This window comes from Triturus cristatus, chromosome 1_2 (genome assembly GCF_964204655.1).
Source record: "Triturus cristatus chromosome 1_2, aTriCri1.1, whole genome shotgun sequence".
Lineage (NCBI taxonomy): Eukaryota > Metazoa > Chordata > Amphibia > Caudata > Salamandridae > Triturus > Triturus cristatus.
This window is the reverse complement of record NC_140580.1, coordinates 1,177,387,032-1,177,409,723: the sequence shown is the minus strand read 5'-3', so window position 1 is coordinate 1,177,409,723 and position 22,692 is coordinate 1,177,387,032. Positions and strand designations below refer to the sequence as shown.

At 49.2% G+C, this 22,692-nt stretch overlaps 1 protein-coding gene across 1 annotated transcript in view; it reads left to right on the top strand.

Annotated features, from left to right (window-relative positions):
- The window catches only part of TBC1D13 (TBC1 domain family member 13), a 250,374-nt gene that overhangs the window by 1,011 nt on the left and 226,671 nt on the right, over window positions 1-22,692 (top strand). The gene's annotated exons all lie outside the window — the stretch shown is intronic.

The window sequence follows — 22,692 nt, the reverse complement described above, 5'->3', positions numbered from 1 at the left end:
GAGTCTGGACCCCACCCCTAGGGCTGGAGTCTGGACCCCACCCCTAGGGCTGGAGTCTGGACCCCACCCCTAGGGCTGGAGTCTGGACCCCACCCCTAGGACAGGAGTCTAGACCCCCTAGGAAAGGAGTCTGGACCCCACCCCTAAGGCTGGAGTCTGGACCTCACCCTAGGGCTGGAGTTTGGACCCCACCCCTAGGGCTGGAGTCTATACCCCCCCTAGGACAGGAGTCTGGACCCCCTAATGCTGCAGTCTGGACCCCCCTAGGGCTGGAGTCTGGACCCCCCTAGGGCTGGAGTCTGGACCCCCCTAGTAGGGCTGCAGTCTGGACCCCCCTAGTAGGGCTGGAGTCTGGACCCCCCTAGTAGGGCTGGAGTCTGGACCCCCCTAGTAGGGCTGGAGTCTGGACCCCCCTAGTAGGGCTGGAGTCTGGACCCCACCCCTAGGGCTGGAGTCTGGACCCCACCCCTAGGGCTGGAGTCTGGACCCCACCCCTAGGGCTGGAGTCTGGACCCCACCCCTAGGGCTGGAGTCTGGACCCCACCGCTAGGGCTGGAGTCTGGACCCCACCCCTAGGGCTGGAGTCTGGACCCCACCCCTAGGGCTGGAGTCTGGACCCCACCCCTAGGGCTGGAGTCTGGACCCCACCCCTAGGGCTGGAGTCTGGACCCCACCCCTAGGGCTGGAGTCTGGACCCCACCCCTAGGGCTGGAGTCTGGACCCCACCCCTAGGGCTGGAGTCTGGACCCCACCCCTAGGGCTGGAGTCTGGACCCCACCCCTAGGGCTGGAGTCTGGACCCCACCCCTAGGGCTGGAGTCTGGACCCCACCCCTAAGGCTGGAGTCTGGACCCCACCCCTAAGGCTGGAGTCTGGACCCCACCCCTAGGGCTGGAGTCTAGACCCCCCCTAGGACAGGAGTCTGGACCCCCTAATGCTGCAGTCTGGCCCCCCAGGGCTGGAGTCTGGGCCCCACCCCCAGGGCTGGAGTCTGGGCCCCACCCCCAGGGCTGGCGTCTGGGCCCCACCCCCAGGGCTGGAGTCTGGGCCCACCTGCAAACAAAATCATTGCCGGGAATGGAATTTCATCTGTCTAATATATACAACAAACATGATAGATTCTTAATGACCAGATTTAGACTGAATCTTTTGCATCATATTGTATCAGTTCCTGCAGGGTTCACAGCAGACATTGACACAAAGGGACCTTGTGGCTGCGATCAGAGATCTCCGCAAGATACTCCCCATTTTGTTTTACTTTGTCCCTTTTATGCGTACCCAAGGTCATTGTTTTTAAAAACTATTTTAAGACGCACCAAATTTATCCAGGCTAAGGTGGCACTTTTGTTCCTGAAACTTTCCTCAGACCCATTTACGCTGTTCAGCACTGTGAATTTCTTAAGATCAGCTGTATTACTAAGGAATACTAGAAGTGAGGAGTAGCCATCCTTGTTTTTATGGGGTACAGATGTGTATGTTGCTTCAATATAGCCCGGGCTTCTTGTTTTTATTAGCTAATTTTATGATGAATGTTTTTTATTCTTTAATTAGTCCCGGTAGCAGTTTTAATGCATACTTTCTGCCTCCTTTTTAATATTGCAACAGCCAAGGATCCGTTTAATATTGTTTAATGGCTGGTCTAATGTTATTAGGGAGTCTCACGTTGTTTACATTGGCGCGGGCCATGAGTTATTATCCCGCTTCAACTTGTCAAATCCTTGCACTTTACCATAATTTGCTGCTATATTCAGAGTCCCACTTCCCTAGTGGTTCCACCTAATTCTCACGTCCATGACGGTTTAGTGACGCTGTTTTGCTTAATTGTAGAAGCCGCAAAGTTTTATTGCTTTTAACTATGTGTATATTGACTTAAACATGCAATGTTTTATTTGTTCCTTTGTGTCATGCTCTTTTATGGATATTCTTATATCCGAATAAAGATTAATTGATTGATTGAGTCTGGGCCCCACCCCTAGGGCTGGAGTCTGGGCCCCACCCCTAGGGCTGGAGTCTGGGCCCCACCCCTAGGGCTGGAGTCTGGGCGCCCCACTAGGGCAGTAGTCTGGAGTCTGCACCTCACTAGTGCAGAGATATGTAGTCTGTGTACCCTTCTAGTGCACAAGTCTGTGCACCGCACTAGTGTAGGAGTCTGAAGACTGCACCCCATTAGTGCAGGAGTCTGTAGGATGTGCACCCCACTAGGGCAGGAGTCAGCACCTCACTAGTGCTGGAGTCTGCACCCCATTTGTGCAGTAGTTTGAAGGCTGTACCCAACTAGTGCTAAAGTCTACACCTCACTAGTACAGGAGTCTGTGTACCCCGCTAGTGTAGGACTCTGTGCATCCCACTAGTGCAGGAGTCTGCACCGCACTAGTGCAAGAGGCTTAAGGCTGTACCCCACTAGTGCTGGAGTCTGTAAGAAGTGCAGGAGTCAGCACTTCACTAGTACTGGAGTCTGTGCCCCACTAGTGCAGGAGTTGGATGGCTGTACCCCACTAGTGCAGGAGTCTGTAGGAAGTGCACCCCACTAGTGCAGAAGTCAGCACTTCACTAATACTGGAGTCTGTGCATCCCACTATGCAGGACTCTGTGCATCCCACTAGTGCAAGAGTCTGCACTTCACTAGTGCTGGAGTCTGCGCCCCACTAGTGCAGGACTTTGAAGGCTGTACCCTACTAGTGCTAAAGTCTACACCTCACTAGTACAGGAGTTTGTGTACCCTACTAGTACAGGATTGTGCATCCCACTAGTGCAGGAGTCTACACCTCACTAGTACAGGAGCCTGTGTACCCCACTAGTACAGGACTCTGTGCATCCCACTAGTGCAGGAGTCTGCACTGCACTAGTGCTGGGTGTCTGTGCCCCACTAGTGCAGGAGGCTGAAGGTTGTACCCCTGTACCCCACTAGTGCAGGGTGCACCGGAGTCTGCGGAAGACGCAGCGCCCTGGTGCACGGGGCACAGGATTCTGCATACTGTGTTCTCTGCAGAAGGGGGTACAGTATTCAATTCACTTGGCACAGTATGAGGGCTGCACAATCTGGTGGGGGGGGGGGGGGCACACGGACCTTGAGCTACGTGCCCCGCTGGTCAAAAGTGTGGTTCATTAAACATGTTTGGTGCCAACTATTGGGGATGTTGACATGACGTTATCTGCTGCAGCTTTATTTGTATGAGCACTGTAAAGAGCTGGTCGACAGCTCTGTAGAACAGGCCATATCTACATCCTTTGGAGCCAAGGGGTGGCATCCACAGAATGCGTTACACTGTGTTCTCTTCAGCAGAACAAACAGGAAATGTTAAAAGACGTGGTGTTTGCCTGTGCCCGCTGCCACCAACCCACGTGTCTGTAGGTCAGATGCCCTCTCCTGCCAACTGTTCCCCATCATGCAGCCGAGGAGTCTGAAGCAGGCCTCCACCTGGCTAACTGTAAAGGTTAGAGTGCTCATCCCCGTTCATTATTATTCACCTGCAGCTACTAATTATCATGGTCAAGCAAACTGCTCTCTAGTACTTGTTCGCAAAGCCATTGATGTTTTATTATTTCAGAGACTTGGTTAACTGAGCCCTCTATTGCTGTCCCCAGAGGTTTTCATGTACACTTTCAAAACAGAACTGGCAAGTAAATGGAAGGTGTGGCAGCCATGTTCACCTTCAGTCCCCCTGCTACTGGTCAGATCACTTTGTAATTCGGTTTACTCTGTCTGCACGTTAACCTGTTCACCTTCAGTCCCCCCTGGTACCTGGTCGGATCACTTTAAATTGAAATTTACTTTGTGCATTGACATTTTCACCTTCAGTCTCCCCAGGTACCTGATCATATCACTTTATAGTTAATTTTACTCTGTGCGTGTTGACTTTTCACCTTCAGCCACCCTGGGTATCTGGTACCTGATCGTATTACTTTAGAATTACATTTACTTCATCTGCGCGTTGAGTGTTTTCACCTTCAGTCACCCTTGGTTTCTGGTCATAGCACTTTATTATTGTCTATTCTATGTATTGCATTGTATTGTAATTGCATTTATATAGCGCTTACTACCCCTGACAAGGGGGTCAATTGCTTTTTCGGCGAGTAGCACGCTACTCTGGAACCCATAAAGAATTAGTGGTGAATTAGTATAGTGAAATAAGAAACACATTTGAGTGGTGGATATGTCAGTCAGTTATTTGAAATGAGAACGATAGTGGAGGGATAGAAAAGGGGAAAAGGTTTGTATTTATATAGCGCTTCCTACCCCACGTGGGGTGTTAAAGTGCTTTTTCGGCGAGTAGCACGCTAATCTGAACTCATAAAGAATTAGTGGTGAATTAGTATATATGCAATCCAAGATAAACTGCTGTTCTCCTGCTAAGTGGCATTCATATGTTCACCTTCAGTCACCCTTGGCATCTGCTCAGATCGCTTTATAATTAAATTTACTTTGTGTGTTGACTTGTTCACCCTCAGTCACCTCTGGTACCTGGTCATGTCACTTTATAATTATGTTTATGCACATTGTCTTGTTCACCTTCAATCACCCCAGGTACTAGTCGGATCAATTTTGAATGAAATTCACTCTGTCTGCTCGTTGACTTGTTCACCTTCTGCATCCCTAGTACCTGGTCGGATCTCTTTATAATTAAGTTTGTTCTAAGATAACGTATTGATTTGTTTTCAACTACAAAGTCTAAAAAGCTATGTCGGATTTGGCATGAGGTCGATTTGAATGAATTCTCTTATTTCCTCAAGGAGTCTAACTTTGTGCAACAGAAGACGTTTGAGTCGTAAAGTATTACCTTTACAAATGCTGGCGACTGTAACAGATCTCTATACTTCTTTGACTTTTAAAAGTAGACCGAACCCCTTTAACCCAGCTCCTTGTTATTCACAGAAGTGAGGACCCTTGAAATGCACTTGGAAGACAAATTATGGAGATCGAGACAAAGCAGAGTTAAAAAATAAAAGCCTCACAGTTTATTAAAAAAAAATTGATTTGCAAATTGATGCAAGAATACTATTCCTCCCAAAATAAGCGACATCACTAATAGAGAAAAAGATTTTTAAGATTGTAAGATAACTTTCTGACATATGATTACCCCAAGTTTGTTTCTGTCTTGAAATTTCTTCAACCTACTTAATAATTACTATGTAGATTAAATCTTAAAAATGAATGCAGATATATTCTAGTGTATCTATACCACTAGTGCTTGGCCCTGAAGTTTGTTCTTTTAATCTGCTTGCCCTCATTAAAGAAGACTTATCTAAGTTAGCAAAGGTCAAATCAGACTCTGCCCATTAGACCCTTGTTCTCCTCAGATATTTAGTCAATCACCAGTACGATCGCTGATCCTCTAATCATTCATTTAGAGGTAGGAATAGTCCCGAGTCCCGTCAAGGGTGTCATTGTGTTCCGCCTGCAATAAAAGCTCAAGTTGGACCCTGCTGATTCTAAAAACGTTTGCCCTATTTCCTTCTTTGCTATTGGGGCAAAAAACCTTGAAAAGCATGTATGCAAAACTCTTTCTTCTCATCTCCAAACATTGTTTTTCTTGGATGATATGCAAGCTGGATTCCACCCAACTCATAACATGGAATCACATTTACTATTCGATCATCTGCGCATGGACTGTGATCTGGGATTTATAAATGATGTGATAATCCTAGACCTGTCTAGCGCTTTTGATATTGTGGGCCATTCCGTCCTTCTTAACTGCATAGTCGCAGTGTGTCTGGACGATAAAGATTTTGCTAGTTTTCAGTCTTTTCTCCTTGGCCAGAGACAGGTAAATTGGCTAACCCATTTCAAATTGCCTGTGGGGTATCACAGTTGTAGGAAGGTAGGATCCTTCTGCATGGTTACCCCAACATTTTGCCTGGTGCTATGCTGGTTTTTGACTAGTCTGACAGAGATCCTGCTAAAATGGACCCCAGTCTATCTGCTTTCTCCCTAAATTGTTATGTCCAGTACTTAGGTACACCCCAGATTGGATATTGAGCTACCCTTATAAGTCCTTAGTATATGGTACTCTGGTACCTAGGGCATAGGTAACCCAGGGGTCCCCCATGGGCCTAAGCATGCAGTATGCCACACATGGGAGACCGTTCAAAATGGAACTACAGGCCTGCCATTGCAGCCTGTATAACCTGGTGCTAGCACCACTTACTAAAGATATAGGCTTCCTATATCTAGGGTCTCTGCACTTAAGACCCATAAGTCACCCCTATAGCAGCCCTTATCAATCCAGAAGGCAGGGTGCTTGGTTCTAAGTATGAGGGTGCCCTTGCATGAGCAGGACACCGCTTCTACAGCCTACGGAGTCCATTCTCCGGGGTTGTCAGTGAAGCAACTATATACTATATAGAAGGGCACCGTGTAATTGCACAATGACCATCTTGGAACTGGCTGCAACAAATCCTATCATGTTTGGTATCAAACATGTTGGAATCATACCTTCACACCATAAACGGTGTGGGAGGTATGATTCGAAGCACTGCAAGAGCCCTCTGTTAGGCTCTTAGTGTTCCCGGTGCCAGCCTTCTTTACCCGGACAGCACAAAATGGTTGCTGCCGGCCAGAGACACGGTTCTGCCCTCCTGCTACTGAGCCAAACTCGAGCAGGGGAAGACAGAACACTAGGTATCCTGTCATAGGGAGCTGTGACCACCTCCCAGACAGGATTTAGTATATTGGGGTAGGGTGGGTGTGCTTGCCAGAGCCACTCATTCTGCATGAGGGGCACATTAGGTGTGCCCGTGCATAGTCCAGCTCAAACCACTCCTTGGAGCCGTTGGCTCCTGCTCTGGTGCGTAATGGACAAAGGACATTGGAGTAACCTCCCCCCTGTCCGTACCCTCCCCTGGGAGGGTCCCCTGAATCGTCCCAACCCTTTCCTTAGGGTAATTAAGGGCTTACCTGGGTGTAGGTCCCTAGATTCATCGTAGGAGAAGATTCAGATGAGACACCACTTCTTCTACCGTCTGGGCACTCTGGACTTCGCTTGGGCTCGACTTTGTCTCCTTTCCAGTCTGCTGCTTCGTCTGTGCCTGTGCACCATACAGGAACCTTCCGAGGCCTGTGGGCATCAATGACACCTGAAGGAATCTCCCTTGAAGTGAAGGAGTCACTCCCCTGCATTCGCAGGCACTGCAACTAAGTCGACTGGTCTGCTGATCTTGAGCTGCTCCGGACTCCGTAAGGTTCTGCAATACAGGTGGTGGTTTTCCACAGCTACTGAGACTTGCCCTGCCCTCTCACCAAGTTTGAGGCCAGTATACCTTGTGGGGGTTGAAATAACCAAACCCATGAGTATCGTGTCAACTTGCAGTTGCAAAGGCTTGTTGGCTTCCTTCCAAGAAGCTCTTTGGGCTCCAAGTAGCCCCAACCTCAAGTACCTCCAGTGACCAGAATCTTCAGCCACACAGCATTGTGTGCACCACGCCCTGCATCTTTTGGTGAGCTTCTCTAGGTCCTCGCGACTCCAGTGCCTGCGGCCTGTGGTTCCATTTGAGGATCAACTTTGTTTCTTTTGGGCTTCCCTGATTGCTCGGGGCCTGCCCTGACTCCCCTGCTTGTGGTGAGTCCCCTGGACCTTGCTAGTACCGACGTTGCTCCTTCTTCAATTCCTGTGTTGGTTGCATTTGCCAAGGCTTGCTGGTGCTCCTGCCGGACACCGACCCCTGAGCAATCGACATCCTTTGTGGGACAGCTCGTGCATGGCTCCTGGTCTTCCTCAGCGTCGACTGGTCCTAACAGCTGCATAGTCAAGGTCATCGTCACCCATCCTGCAACACCCGACATCAGAGAGCATTTGTCTTCCAAGTCTCCTGGTCACTCCTGAGTGACACAGAGTCTGTCCCCTCTGCTTGCAGGTGCCCCTCACCTAGAATCCACCTTCGGATACCACCAGACACTTTCTCCTTCTTCAGCAGGGGCACTTTCCTGAAGTCCTGCATTGGGTTCGACAGCGGTTTCGACACCACTTCACACGTATGCACCCGGCTTCCCTGGTGTAGGTAATGTAGGTACTAGGCTATCCATGGCTGGGAGCTGGCTCTCCAACCTTCTGTCTTCCCCGGGGTTTCTTCAGGGTCCACTGGGAAGGGAACCTTAATCTTTAAAATTCCAACCACGACTTACAAGTAGAGTTGTACAGAGCACACAGTCGTGTTCCCACACTGCATACGCTCTCCGTGGGGTTCCTAGTCACTCACCTTGGGTGGTTCCTTGGGTCCCCAGCACTTCTACGTCCTCTCGACCTTGTCTTGCAGGGGTGTTGAAATTAATAAAATATCTACTTGTCCATGGGACAGGTTGCTTCATAAATCTACTTGTCCTGTAACCAAATCCACTGGTCCCTTTGGTGTCATGTAGTGCGGTGACAAATTATAGCAGCAATCCCATTATATGAGAGTTCTGATATAGCCTCTCTGATTATGCTAGGGCTCATACCATAGTAGTGTTTAAATACTTGCAATCCCCCAATGTTGCCACAATTCCACAGATTTACAGATTGGGGCTTAAGGTGGTGGTAAGCAATAGTTTTAGGGTTAGAATGCCCTGTTAAGTCTGTGCAAACCTACCAACTCACATTTTTTATTGGTTTTCAATAACTCTTTTCTAATTTTTCCCCATACTGAGAAATGTTGGAAATTTACTCCTGACAATGGCAGACGTAAATAGTCTTCTTGAGTTGGGAAAAAATTGTTTGGAGGGAAAGTGAACTTGCAACACTCAGATTTTTCCATGAGCAAATCTACACATGCGTATTTACTCATGCTAAATGCAGTTCACAAATATTTTCTAGGAGTACTATTTCTTGTTCTACTTCAGTAAATTCTTTGTAATTTACAAAAGCTGTATAGCTGCACTTAATACAAGGACATATGCCATTGGCGCACTTTTGAGACTTTCATTATTAATTAGGCCCCTCATTTGGTCTGGCGTTGACCATGACCTTTTGTGTTTATTAAAATCCTCTCTCTCGCTCTATCGGCTGTCTTCACTGTGAGTGACCGCATTCTACTCTTTCACAAAGAGCATATCGGCACACAAAGTAGTTTTGTGCAGTGCCAGTAAGTACTGCGGCAGAGTGTGATTTTTTTGAGACCAAAAACTATTTTTGCTTTTTCCAATGTTTGTTAAAATGTTGAGGGCCCAACAGCTCCCACACCCATAAGGTTTTACAAAACCATGCCAAAACCATTCACACATTGACAAAACTAAAAAGCTGATCACCAATTTCCAATGCTTGTTTATTTTTGCTTTCCATAATCTTATTGAAACTGGTTACACTGATTTTCCATCATGAATATTTTTGGGAAATACTAGCATGCATCAACGCATGTTACTAAATGATGCTGCAAAGAAATGGTACCTGATATTTTACAGTAGTTTAGCACAATGTTTTTTTCCTGCTTTAATTTTTTTATGAACATTTTATTTTGAAAGTAAAGAATCGTCAATCTTGCTTTCAAGCTTCTGCAAATGTTTGCATCGAATGAGAGAGCATTCTGGGAGCATTATATATAGCCTCATATTGCCAAACTTTGAAAACGTGTACACATGTGTACTGGAACCACTGTTAGTAGTGCGGTCAGAGCTTACATTTACTTAGAGCGCTCACTCTAATAATAAAGGCTTTCAATTAATGAACCATAAATACAAGTTTGAACAGCATTAACACATGGACAAAAATATCACCTTAACTGCAGACAGTGCCAAGGCCCTGATCCATAATGTGGTACTGCAGACTGGCAGCCAAAGGGTTCATGCTACAGGGGCTTGGGCCTACTTGTCCCAAGGACAAAATACACATAAAAATGTGTTGCCCTTGACACCAAACAATATGTCCCGGGCGTCGGGCAGTAGGAATTCCACATCCCTGGTCTTGACCCGAGTCGTGGTTCATATACCACTTTCTTAGTATATGGGTTGGTCGCCGCCCCCCAGTTCCAATATGTATTTCGTGCTATTTACTGTATTTTTATGCAAAGTATTGTGTGCATTGTGTTTATCTCCTTGTAGGAGATATCTGAACGGGTTAGAGAGTATACACTATTAGATTGCATTCTGGTAAAACAAGCTGCTTTGCACTCCTTCTGTACTAAGCCTGAAGGCTGCTCTCCACAGCTACCACTTAGAGAGCTTTCTACGATCTCCTAAATCGCCGTAAGTGTTGTCTGGACTGGTGCAAGGCGCCCACTTACATTAGTGTACATCACGTACCAGGCCAGCTTCTCACAACGGTGATCTCCCCTTCTTTAATATATACATGGCCCATCTTGCCAAGGCTTTGGCGCACAGGGGTTTAAAGATGTATGTCGACGCTTCCCAGATATTATAAGGTTGAGGGACAATTCAGCTCATCATGAGGTGTTTAGCACACCATGCTGTTTATTTGGGAATGAATGGGCACCAATAGACTTAAATGTAGAGAAAAGAAAGGCGTTAGTAATCGTTGGGAAAGGAGACCTCTGTCAGGCAACGGATTGGCCAAGTGCTCTCTAACTTTGGTAATTCGGATATCCTCGCTTGTTTCCACTGTTTCCATCACTTGGGAATCTAGGCCAGTTTGTTTTCCTTTATAAAAGAAGTTGTCAAAAAGCACAAGGCTGCTATTATGTCCTCAGTCCACCTCTGATTAGCCCCATTTGAACTGGGTTGTTTAGTATCTGGTCCAGCGGCACCTCTCCTGCCCGCCTGCCTGTGGCTGATAGTCGCCACCAGATGTCGCGGGGCAGAGTAGTGTGCTGGAGGTCAATGGATTAAAGGAGCGGCGTGGCCAAGGGACCACTAGTCTTCCTGGCGGTGAGACTAGTCGAAGGCCTGGCCTCTGTCACAGTCCATGGCCCATGCAACTAGGAGTTTTTAGGCATGAACAACAGCATACTGCGGTGTAGTACTATACCGCGGTTGGGTCCTATCATCTTATTAACCATTCCTCTGAACTAGTGCAATATGTGGCAATCACTATACCCACATCTGATGGTCTATATAAACATTCACTGCTCCTGATTATCGTGTATCTGGCCCCAGGTTCTATGACCAGATCTATACTGACCTTTATATCTAACGCCATTGAATCCAAAAGTTAGTTTTCTGCCTATGGTGGATGAATTCAGGGCTAAAGTAGTTAATCAATAATTACAAAATCCTCTCAATTCCATCCCAGATTAAGGAGCTGATAAATCTGCATCGGCCTAGTGTATTGATTACTTTTGATTCATATTAAAAATATTTGTTTTCACCACACTTTAGATTTAAAAAAAATATGCTTCATTTGTGCTTTCCTAATTCTATAATATTCTGCAATATTTTTACAGTTCATTTACTGGCATTTACATTTTGTTGTGTGCTAGAAAAAATAACACCTGCCAGCCTTTCCCTTTCACAAACACAGTCCCCAGCAAGATTTTCACAAACATTCTCTCACTTTGCAGTCAGTGAAAGAAAAGTAAACATCCGCCTCCCTTGGAAGACAGAGCCTGACATTTGACCCCTGTCTTCAAATTCCCAGCAAATGTGACAAGATGAAAACAAAATGTAAAGGCCTGTTTATGGCTCATTCACTTCTGATCCCCTGCATGTTTATTTTGGGAGTGCTTCGATGTTAAACGCTTCCCCACATTACCTCTGCATTTAGACCATTCTCCCAAGCAGGCAGAGGGCAATGGCCACTGCAGTTTCGAATACAGGATCCTGGAAGTGCACTGGGCACCTTTTACAGACTTGAGGTCAAACATAAGCAGGGCTGTGCCAGGGTGCCCCAACTTCATACCGTCGCTGGTCCAAAGGGAAAGAAACATTTCAGTCACATGTCGTATGAGGGTCCATAGGGTGACAATAGGCACAGTAGGGTACCCTTGCCCCCTCGAGTGCCCTACACTATGTCTTTACGTGGGATTTACATGTCTTGTGGGGTACCCTCAGCCCCTTGAGTGCCATTCACAAAGTCTTGGGCTCAGAGAAGTTACATGTTTTATAAGGGTTGAGATGGGGCTGTGGGGTACCCTCGACCCCTTGATTGCCATACACTAAGTCTCTTAGGCTCAGGGGGGGTTACATGTCTTGTGGGGGTTCAGTTGGGGCTGTGGGGTACCCTCGACCCCTTGATTGCCATACGCAATATCTCTTAGGCTCAGGGGGTTACATGTCTTGTGGGGGTTCAGATGGGGCTGTGGGGTACCCTCGACCCCTTGATTGCCATACGCAATGTCTCTTAGGCTCAGGGGGGGGGGTTACATGTCTTATGGGGGTTCAGTTGGGGCTGTGGGGTACCTTCGACTCCTTGAATGCCATACGCAATGTCTCTTATGCTCAGGGGGGTTACATGTCTTATGGGGATTCAGATGGGGCTGTGGGGTACCCTCGGCTTCTTGAGTGCCATAAACAAAGTCTCTTAGGCTCAGGGGAGTTACATGTCTTGTGAGGGTTCAGTTGGGGCTGTGGGGTACCCTCGACCCCTTGATTGCCATACACAATGTCTCTTAGGCTCAGGGGAGTTACATGTCTTGTGGGGATTCAGATGGGGCTGTGGGGTACCCTCGACCCCTTTATTGCCATACGCAATGTCTCTTAGGCTCAGGGGGGTTACATGTCTTGTGGGGATTCAGATGGGGCTGTGGGGTACCCTCGACCCCTTGATTGCCATATGCAATGTCTCTTAGGCTAGGGGTGGGGGGGTTACATGTCTTATGGGGGTTCAGATGGGGCTGTGGGGTACCCTTGACTCCTTGAGTGCCATACGCAATGTCTCTTAGGCTCGGGGGGGGTTACATGTCTTATGGGGATTCAGATGGGGCTGTGGGGTACCCTCGACCCCTTGAGTGCCATACACAGTCTCTTAGGCTCAGGGGAGTTACATGTCTTATGGGGGTTCAGTTGGGGCTGTGGGGTACCCTCGGCCTCTTGAGTGCCATACGCAATGTCTCTTAGGCTCAGGGGAGTTACATGTCTTGTGGGGGTTCAGATGGGGCTGTGGGCTACCCTCGGCCTCTTGAGTGCCATACGCAATATCACTTCGGCTCAGGGGGGTTACATGTCTTATGGGGGTTCAGTTGGGGCTGTGGGCTACCATCGGCCTCTTGAGTGCCATACGCAATGTCTCTTAGGCTCAGGGGAGTTACATGTCTTATGGGGGTTCAGTTGGGGCTGTGGGCTACCCTCGGCCTCTTGAGTGCCATACGCAATGTCTCTTAGGCTCAGGGGAGTTACATGTCTTGTGGGGGTTCAGATGGGGCTGTGGGGTACTCTCGTCCTCTTGAATGCCATATGCAATATCACTTCGGCTCAGGGGGGTTACATGTCTATGGGGGGTTCAGATGGGGCTGTGGGCTACCCTCGACTCCTTGAGGACCATACGCAATCTCTCTGAGGCTCAGGGTCGTTACATGTTTTATGGGGGTTCAGATGGGAGTGTGGGGTACTCTTGACCCCTTGAGCGCCATACACAATGGATGTCAAAGCCATTCTCAAGGCTGGCAATCTATTAACAGATTTGGAAGCTTGGGCATCAGCAGAAAACAGTATCCCGGTCACACAAACGGCTTTTAGGGGGGGCATGAGCACGACCACCGATCTTCTTGCCACAGTCTTCTCATTGAAAAGGCCAATCACAAATCCTCTAACTTATACACCTGCTTTGTTGATCTAACAGCTGCATTCGACACGGTCCCACGGGACCTGCTCTGGGCAAAAATGACCAAATGTGCGCACCACCGAAACTCCTCGAAGCTATAATCAATTTATACTCACATACCTGGGTATGAGTCAAAATAGGCAGGTCTGATAGAATGACTAAAAAGATTCCCACTTTCATCGGCCTAAATCAAGGCTGTGTTCTTGCCCCATGCCTTTTCAATATATATACAGCAGGCTTGGATGCCCGTCTATGGGAAGCTTGGAGTGATAGAGACCTGTGCGCGCAGTCTACAATACGCAGACGACATTGTCTTTTGCAGCCAGACCCGAATCAGCCTCCAGCGACATATCACAGCTCTTCTCTAAGTTACTGAATCATCGGGCCTGAAGTTAAATTCGAGAAAAACAAAAATGATCTGTTTCTCGTCGAAAGTCAGGCAGCAAAACATGAAATTCAAATGGAAAGCAGCAGGGACCAGCCTTGACTTGGGCAATGCTTCCAAATATTTAGGGGTGGAAATAGACACGAGATTCCATTTCAAACCGCACTTAGTACCAAGAAGGGCTCTAGCTAACAAGCTATACTTTGCTTTTAACCAAATTAAAAACAAGCATTTACAATGCAATGGTCTCGGCATTGTTAAAGTTAGAGCTATTGGCATTGCTCATGACATTATTTTTGTTTATGTTTTTTAGTTTTTAAAAGATTTAAAGAAACGGCATTATTATTTACACAATGTCAATAGCCTAATCACTCTCAAATGCTCCTGCAAGGGAAACGCTTTGTGTGCTCTTGCACTCCCCCCCCCCCCCCCCCCCCACTTGTAGCGCGAGGCGCGCGCTTGTTTAAACTAACGATGTGTATATTCACAAAGCGCTTACAGGCTGTGAAGTCAAAGAGCTATGAACACCCACCTCTGCGGCCCCCTTCTCTTCCTAAATCCATTGTTTATTTTCTTGCAGGTTGATATAGCGCAACCTCTACGCAAAGGTATTGGAGCGCTTTAAATGACCACCAGTTACCTTACACAAGACACATTCATTTTTTATAAACACGGAAAGATTAAGATATCACAGGATGCTGAACCAAGGCCGACACTCGAACCCTGTGCGTCAGCTCCAAAGTCGGCTGCTCTAGCCCTAAGACTACGTCCTCTGTTTGAATTATAGGACCCACTGACCTGCCTCTTGACCTCGCACTTAGGAGACTTTGAAGGCGATTTTGTTTAAGTTCTCGTGTGCCCTGATCCATGCGTGAGCAGCTCGCCGAGTTCAGGTTTTTCGCTGTGCCTTCTAAGACTTGTAGCCCTACTTTTAACTCATTCTTACAGGAGAATTATAAATCCGAACCTGTAACAAAAATACAATCTGGGTAGGATTAACTACCCTCGCAAGGACCAAGGAAACTACACGACCCATCATGCATCTGAGCTCACACTCATCATGTAAGCAGAACGTGTTGCCCCGAACAGTCAGAGGTTGTTAACTTTAATCTTCCCCCTCACAAGTACTCCCAAACGTTCCCTTCCCACCACAGCCGCACCACAATCACTATGTCTGCCAACTTCAGTGCTGAAAGGAGGTGCAGTAAAGGGGTAAGCTCAAAGATGCTAGATCTGCCGGAGAGAAAAGAACCAATGTATAGTGTATGCTAACATTGTGAATACAATCCTCGAGACAAATAAAAGCTAAGATAATACAATTATAGAGCATTTATTTCCCCCCTCCCCCGCCCCTTTCTTGGTATCATCTAGATTGCTGTTGAACAGTGGAGGGAGTGAGTAGAATGTCCTTCACATTAGCAGCCTCAGACGGATTAAAGGCTGTGCCACCTGCAGGACTATTTTTATCGACCTCGGAAATTTGACATGCCTAATTTGAATTATGATATTTATTATCTCCTAAGCCACTCGAATGACGCAGAAAGGGAGGACCAAACTAGGAGGCAAAAAAGGCAACTATGCAGTATAATGAGGCACTTTTTTATAGTATTGCTTCATTATTTTGTGGTTTTTTATACTTGCTAACACTTTCTGGCAAAAGATTTGACCTCATTGGTACCAGTTTAACAACCAAATACGGTCATAAACAACTGAAGGATGGATAACCAGTCATCCTTTGCGGGTGGCATTCTATTGTGCGGAAACAGGGGTCGCCACATATTTAGTAACGTTTGATGCGATTCAGCTAGACTCATTGTTTGGTTAAAATCTGCAGATACAGCAGTGGATGGATAAAGTGGCAAATTGGGCAAATCCATAATTATGTGGAAAACGCTGCGGCTGCAGAATCGCATAATTCAAGTGGCCCTGATTATATAGATCTCCGAAGGATAACAGGTTGAGTTTCACATATGGCTGTAAATATATCGACCTCGTAAGGATTGTGGCCTATATCTGCCCAATCATGACAGCCTGGGTTTAATGGTACTCTTTGCAGTTGGGTCCCAACACACTGAGCTGCCTTTAGAGGGGTGACCTATAGCGCCTTGCCCATCATACGAGGGCACTGTGGGAGGTGCCAAGACTTGAAGGTTCGCCACCGCAGCGCCTCATGAATAAGGCGCATCCTCCCGGCCTGGCAGAGTCTGGCGGCTCTTAAATTGCATCAGAAGCTTGTTAGCAAACAATAGAGCGCACAAGGGGCCGGGAGGGGCCGCGGGGGTGGAAATGGCGCTGTAATTGGATAGGGCGGATGCACTGTACTTAAAGGTAGGGGGGAGGATCAGTGTCAAGCACCGGTACTGTGCCATAGCTGAGAGCTCCGCAAGGCTAACTGCAGGGGAAGAAGAGTACACCTGTGGCACCCCACACACTCACCTCGCACTCCCAGCTGGACCCGTGCGGACCCGGGGATGCCAGGGTACCACGCCCACTCTTCAGCGGATCCTTCGTGCTCCACCCGCTGCAGCTGAGGGTGCAGTGCACAGAGGAGCCAAGGGCGCATAAGGAGCGTGTTGGAGGGAGGACCACCGGGGAGTCGGGGGGACCACTCCGGAGCACCTTCCTACCGCAAAGTTATAGCCGAGCGCCGCTGAGAAGCCTCCTAGGAGAGGTCCTTCTCCTGTGATCGTACTAGGCCCAGTAACACCACCACACAGGACTCCGTATCAGTTGCTTATCTCGGTACTTTATCAATGGTAGTACATTCAATATATTGACAGTGGGATCGAGTGATCCAGAAAGAGTCTCAATGTCTTTGTAGGGACAGGGTAGCGGGACAGTCTTAGTACCAGTCTGGTACGGGGAGGCTCTGCGCCAGACCTTGCGTGCTGGTCTCAAAGCAGCTCGGACGTGGAGAGCCGAGACGGTGTCTGCAGGGCTCGGGTGGTAGTTCCGCTTGGGTCGAGCCGCGACACAGTCAGCAGGGCTCCGGTGGTAGGTCCGCTTCGGTCGAGCCGCGACGAGGTCAGCTGGGCTCTGATGGTAAGTTCAACAAGGTCGGGCCGCGACAGCAGGGCCCCAAAGGTTCGTGAAGGTCTTTAAGCACGGTGGAGCCGCGACGTAGTCAGCAGGGCTCAGAGCGTGGTTCCAGGATGAGTCTTTCTCCGTAGGGTCAGCCGCGATCCGATCAGCAGGGCTCTTGACTCCGGGATACAACTGCTGTCTTGTTTCCGGGTCGCCCCAGATATAGGTCTGGAGCCCTTTGATGTCCGGACCCTTGCGCCCGGGGGGGCGGAGAGGCCGGGTTGGGAGCGGCCAGACGCCCAGCAGGAGAGGCGCCAGGCCCCAGAGAGCTGTGGGGCGATCGCACCTAGGTGTGGGAGGACGGTTGGGGGTCCCATCGATACTGCCCTCCGCCAGGAGTGGGGAAGTGTTCACGTGGTATCCCCCTGGCCAGGGGTTGGCGCCTCGATGTCGGGCCCGCTGGGACCGAGGCCGGGTGGAGCGGGGTCACGTAGGCGGGTGCGTAGAGTCACGTACAATCCAAAATGGAGGAGCCCCGAGGTGCAGGGGACCTCGTGCGGCTTAGCGAGGGGGAACAGAACCACGCCACGAGGCCGGCTCCAACAGAGCGGCGCGGCAGGGACGGACCCTTGGACCTCCTTTCTGCAGCTCTGCCAGCACCGAGGACATCCTGGGGTACGGGGGACCCCAACAGTGCGGCTCCAGTGCAGGTGGATGCAGTCTTCCAAGATAAGGCTTGATATTGGAGCTTAGACCGTTCCCGGGAAATCCGGAACTTTGCACCGGGAGTTAAAGTGGTTTGCGCAAGATCACACGGTTGGTGTCAAGTGGAGAAACCAGGATTTAAACGTGTTATGGTTTGTGACCTGAGTTGGAAACGTAAACATCAGAGCACACCTCACAACAAGCTCCAGCTTGCGAGGATAGGGCAGCGAGAGCCATGAACACCGCCGCCTTTCTCCGAGGCGAAGCAGAAATGCCTCGGAGAAATGCAGCGGCAGTTTCGGATTCGGGGGCGTGTTTTTCTTTTCTCTCCTCTTGCCATTGGCTGGAGGAGAGAAAAACACGCCCAGCGAAAAGTAGCGAAAAAACACGCCCCCGAATCCGAAAAGGACGGGGCTTGTTTTGCGAGACAAAGACTCTTCTCCAATGGCTGGCCAGCATTTAAGAGGCCAGCCAATGGAGAAGAGGAGAGAAGAGGGGCGGGTTCAAGCCCCTCTTCTCCAAAACATTAAATCTCGGTCTCGGAGCGAGACTGCACAAGCGCAGCCTTCAAGCCGAGACCTAAAAAGGGCGTGGCTAAAAAGTGGAAAGAATGTACAGAACTCGCCCCAGAATCTGAGAAAGACGGAGCCTATTTGGAGGGACGGCTCTCTCCTCCAATGGCTGGCCTCCGTTTAGGAAGCCAGCCAATGGAGGAGAGCCAAAAAGAGAGGCGGGCTAAATAGCCACTCTAAGCATCATAAGATCTCCGGACTTCCGGTTCTGCCTTCGGCAGACCGGACGGTCCCTCGACCTAAAAAGATGGGGAGCTCATCGCAATCATATCTGTTACAAATCATTGGGGTGCTGTTTCTACCCTCACTGACCTATGGTTCGGAGCTGCTTAAGGGCAAGGACGTAACCACCCTAGACCAACAACAGTCTGTTTTGTTCAAACGCTTCTTCCATTTACCACAACACATCTCTCAAGCACAAGTGCGCCTGGAATTCAGCCTTTTTCACCTACTCCCGTTAAGGATGGCTGCCATAACCAAATTGTGCTGGAAGATGGGAGCTGCACCATTTGAGTCACTGGCTGCCTTGTGCTGGGCCAAAATGGAGAGCCAGTTCACCAAGAAAAACGACTGGCCTACAGTGCTCCGACAAGCTTGAACAACCCTCAATCTCCCCAAAGTCTGACAGTCAAACATCAGTTTCAAAGCGTTTAAAAAAATTGTTAACAAATCAGCCAAGTTAAAATCCTGGACAATCGACAAAGCAGAAATCGCTGGGAAAATCATGGCTTGTCAGTTTTACAATCCTACTCCAACAGGCGCTCCCAACTATACCTCATATGCCATATTTCCCAACCCATCCAACACTTTCTCCTACTAATCCGTATGGGAGTTTTCCCCTCAAAAGATCAGGTCTCTCCCTGGAAACCAGGTTGGTTGGACTCCCTTTGCCGTTTGTGGTCAATTTGAGGAAAGACAGTTACACTTTTTGTGCATTTGCCCTGCTGTCAACTGACAGAAATTGCTTTGCCCTGCCCTCCCGGCACTCGAGATAAGAACTTGCTGTCGCACAGTGACAACATTATTGAACAGCTAGTCAATCCAGCTTTCCAGCAGGGGCGCTAAGTTCCTTTTGCAAGTGAATAAATTATTATCAGTACAACTGAAGCCATGATAGATAAGAAACCGCCGCCCTAGGTATTGGCACCTCTAACAGTCTGATCGGAAGCCATCATTCAGACAGGCGGCTGAGCCCCATTACAAGCCAAATGGTAGTCCGTATTCGACCAGGGGCCATTGGTCTTTCAATCTTCTCCTGGACAAAGCCACCCCTGCCCGCACGTATTTCTCGAAGTCAATTTAACCCACAGTAGACAGTTTTATCAGTAAATGTTTTAAAGTTTGAAAAAAGATTATATACTCCACCAGTTCCTAATTACTAAATCATTTTAAAGTGTTCTGTGGCAGGAAATATGTAAAAAGTTGAAAGACTGTTGTGATAATGCCGGGATTCTTTTACTTAAATGTTAACCCATTTTTGCACAAATACAATTCCGGTTTCAAATCACTAATTTGATTAAAAATGCAGACAGGGGGGGCGTGGCCAACCAACATGCTCCTTCCCAGGCCCTGCTGAATCACATGAAATAAAGTGTGTTACCGGCCTCCAAAACACTGCCCAGCGATGCCGAGGTGGCGCTGACGACCAGGAGAAGCTCCGCCGCGCGAGAAATCCTGGAGTGTGGACATGAGAGGCTCCTGTGAGAGGAGAGCGGCGCGGTGGCGCAGGATAGAAAATGGCGGTCACACGGGTTCCGGCTTCCAGAGCGCAGAGGTATTGAGTCCTTGTATCCCCATTCAACGAAAGTACCCCGGGGTCTTTGGAGAGAACACGCGCAGGGGAGCACGCCTCGTTGCTTCGGCCCCCATGCTGCTGTCGGTGAAGGACGGAGGGCGAAAAGGGACTGGACTGGTCTGGACGCGGCGCCACTCAAAATGGCGGGCTGACGGTGTTTTGGGGCTGCAATCCGCAGGAGAGTGGGGCCTTGATCCTGGCGGCCTCCCTTCATCGAAGAAAAACGCCACGCCTGCCCTGAGCTTATCTCCTGCTTGGAAGGTGGATGAAAGATTGATTGTTGCCGTAGGCCCCTCTTTGCAAGCCACACACTCGGATACTGGGTGAAAGATCCGTTGGTGCTTCTGGAGGAGCTGAGCACATCCCTCCCCTATGGTTCGGCCAAAGACAGGTAAATCGCCGTGGTGACACGGAAGGAGGCAGAGGGGTCGGAGGCCCACTCGATTGAACGCTGATGAGCGTTGCCTGACCCTAACATGGCTGCCGTGGCATCCCTTGTCGATCTGCAGATGCCACGAGGCGCTTGAGCCGAAGGGAGCTGGATCCGCTGGGGAGGCCACCAGAGAGTGCCGGAGCGAATATTGGATGGCATCAGTTGGGCGTCTGGCTGAAGCTGCTGCCCCTCACTCGTCATCCGGGGGGGCACCTGAGTCGGACGGGCCTGGTCAAGCACCTGGAGGAGAGGTGGAGTGGGGTCCCAGGAGTGGCAGAGTAAGCTGAGGGGGGCCCCAAAAGTGGTTAGCTGTGGAGCACTGGTTCCAATTAACTGAAGGGGCTGCCGAGCGTCGACCGAGCGGAGAGTTCCCCTATGCCACCCAAAAAGACCCTAATAACAAGGTCTCCCAACTACTTCACATCGGCCGGAGCAGGGGCGACAGAAGAAGAAACAACGCCAAGACCAGCAAATATGGCGCTGACCCAAGACGACCTCATGTCTTCCCTTTGCGAGTTCAAACAGGAGCTGCGGACAGAGCTAAGAGCGGACATCAAAGAAGATATGGAGGCCTCCTTCAAAACTTTCCTCGCTGAAGTACGAGAGAAACTGGTAGCGGTTCAAGCGGATGTCGACTCAGTGGGTATGCGTACCCTTGATCTGCAGGCGAAGCAACAGGAGGTGTCCGACAAGATTAAGTCCCTGGAAAAAGGAGGCGCCGAATTGCGTGGCCAACTACGAGATTCACTACTCAAGTGCGAAGATTTTGAAAACCGCTCTCGCCGCGACAATGTAAGGGTCCGAGGCCTGATGGAGGACTGTGAGGGCCCGGATCTGGAGGCATTCATGGTGGGCCTCTTCTCCTCAGCCTTTGGGGAAAATGGCCCTGAAGTCCGGTTGGAAAGAGTGCACAGAGTGGGTCCACGCGTGCGGGGGAAGAATTGGCGCCCAAGAGATGTCCTGGTAAAGCTCAGTTCATTCAAGGTCAAAGAAATGGTCCTGCAGAGGGCAAGGGCTACCGACAGGTTCACCTTCCAGAATGCCACTTGCACGCTATATGAAGACATAGCTCAGGCCACTCTCCTGCGACGCCAACAGTTCCGCCCAATCACTGAACATTTGCGAGAGAAGAAAGTCAGGTACAGATTGACATACCCCTTTGGGATCGCTTTCCAGTGTCACAACAAACAGCACCACTGTGTGGAACTATCGGAGGCGGCAGATCTGCAAGGCTTGGAACTCTCCACAACCTCGTCAGACACGGTCGGGAAGGTTCAACCAGAACGACGCAATGGAGGACAATGGCGGAAAATGGGCAAGAGAAACACAAAATGACCAGACTGAGGCCTTTGATTGGGGGGGGCCTCAGGGGCCCTTCACTTTGCTTTGTTAGACGTGCACTCACCCGGAAGGACCTCTTGACTGATCCCGCTGCAAATTTGATGGGGTTATGCCCTCTTTTCCCTCCTATCCCCCCCAAGGGCACATCAGGCCGAAGGTTTGGAGAGATGAATGGGGGAGAGGACTTGCATCTTCCATACTTGGAGGGTGCTGGGGAGCCCAGGTGATAGTTATTGCTTTAATCTCAGGGCTTGGCAAGAGCATCACAAGAGAACACTGTATCTGTGGCGACAGGGCAGGGGGTTAGTGTTCTCCACAAGGGGGTTCAGGGTGGAGGAGGTTGGAGGCCGAGGACTTGCACGCCCCTAACCGTTTGAGTTATAGCTGGGGGACTTTTGCTAAGATTATCCTCGGCAAAGGCCTAAATTCCAGTGTTACTTGTTATTCAGTTGGGGGAGAAAACAGTTTTTTATGCAACGCATGCCTTGATCTTTGCTGTGATAAGGGCTGGGGGAATGGAAATAGTAATGTTCCTCAAGTGTATTTTGGTACTGGGATTTCGCTAGGAGGGGGATTCTACACACTCATCTCAAGTATTTGTTCGGGTTTTTTAATTTAGTTCATGGTGCTTTTATTTTTTCTATTGATGGTGGGCGGGGAGGAAGGGGGGGTCACAAAAGGGATTTTTAAGTGGAGCCCATCGCCAAAGGGCGACATTCCCTTCTAGGTACAAATGGCGGTTAGAACTGAATTCCCCTAACAAGCGCCAGCGCTTCTGGAAGCACATGCTAGATCACAATGTTCAAATAGCAGCTCCTC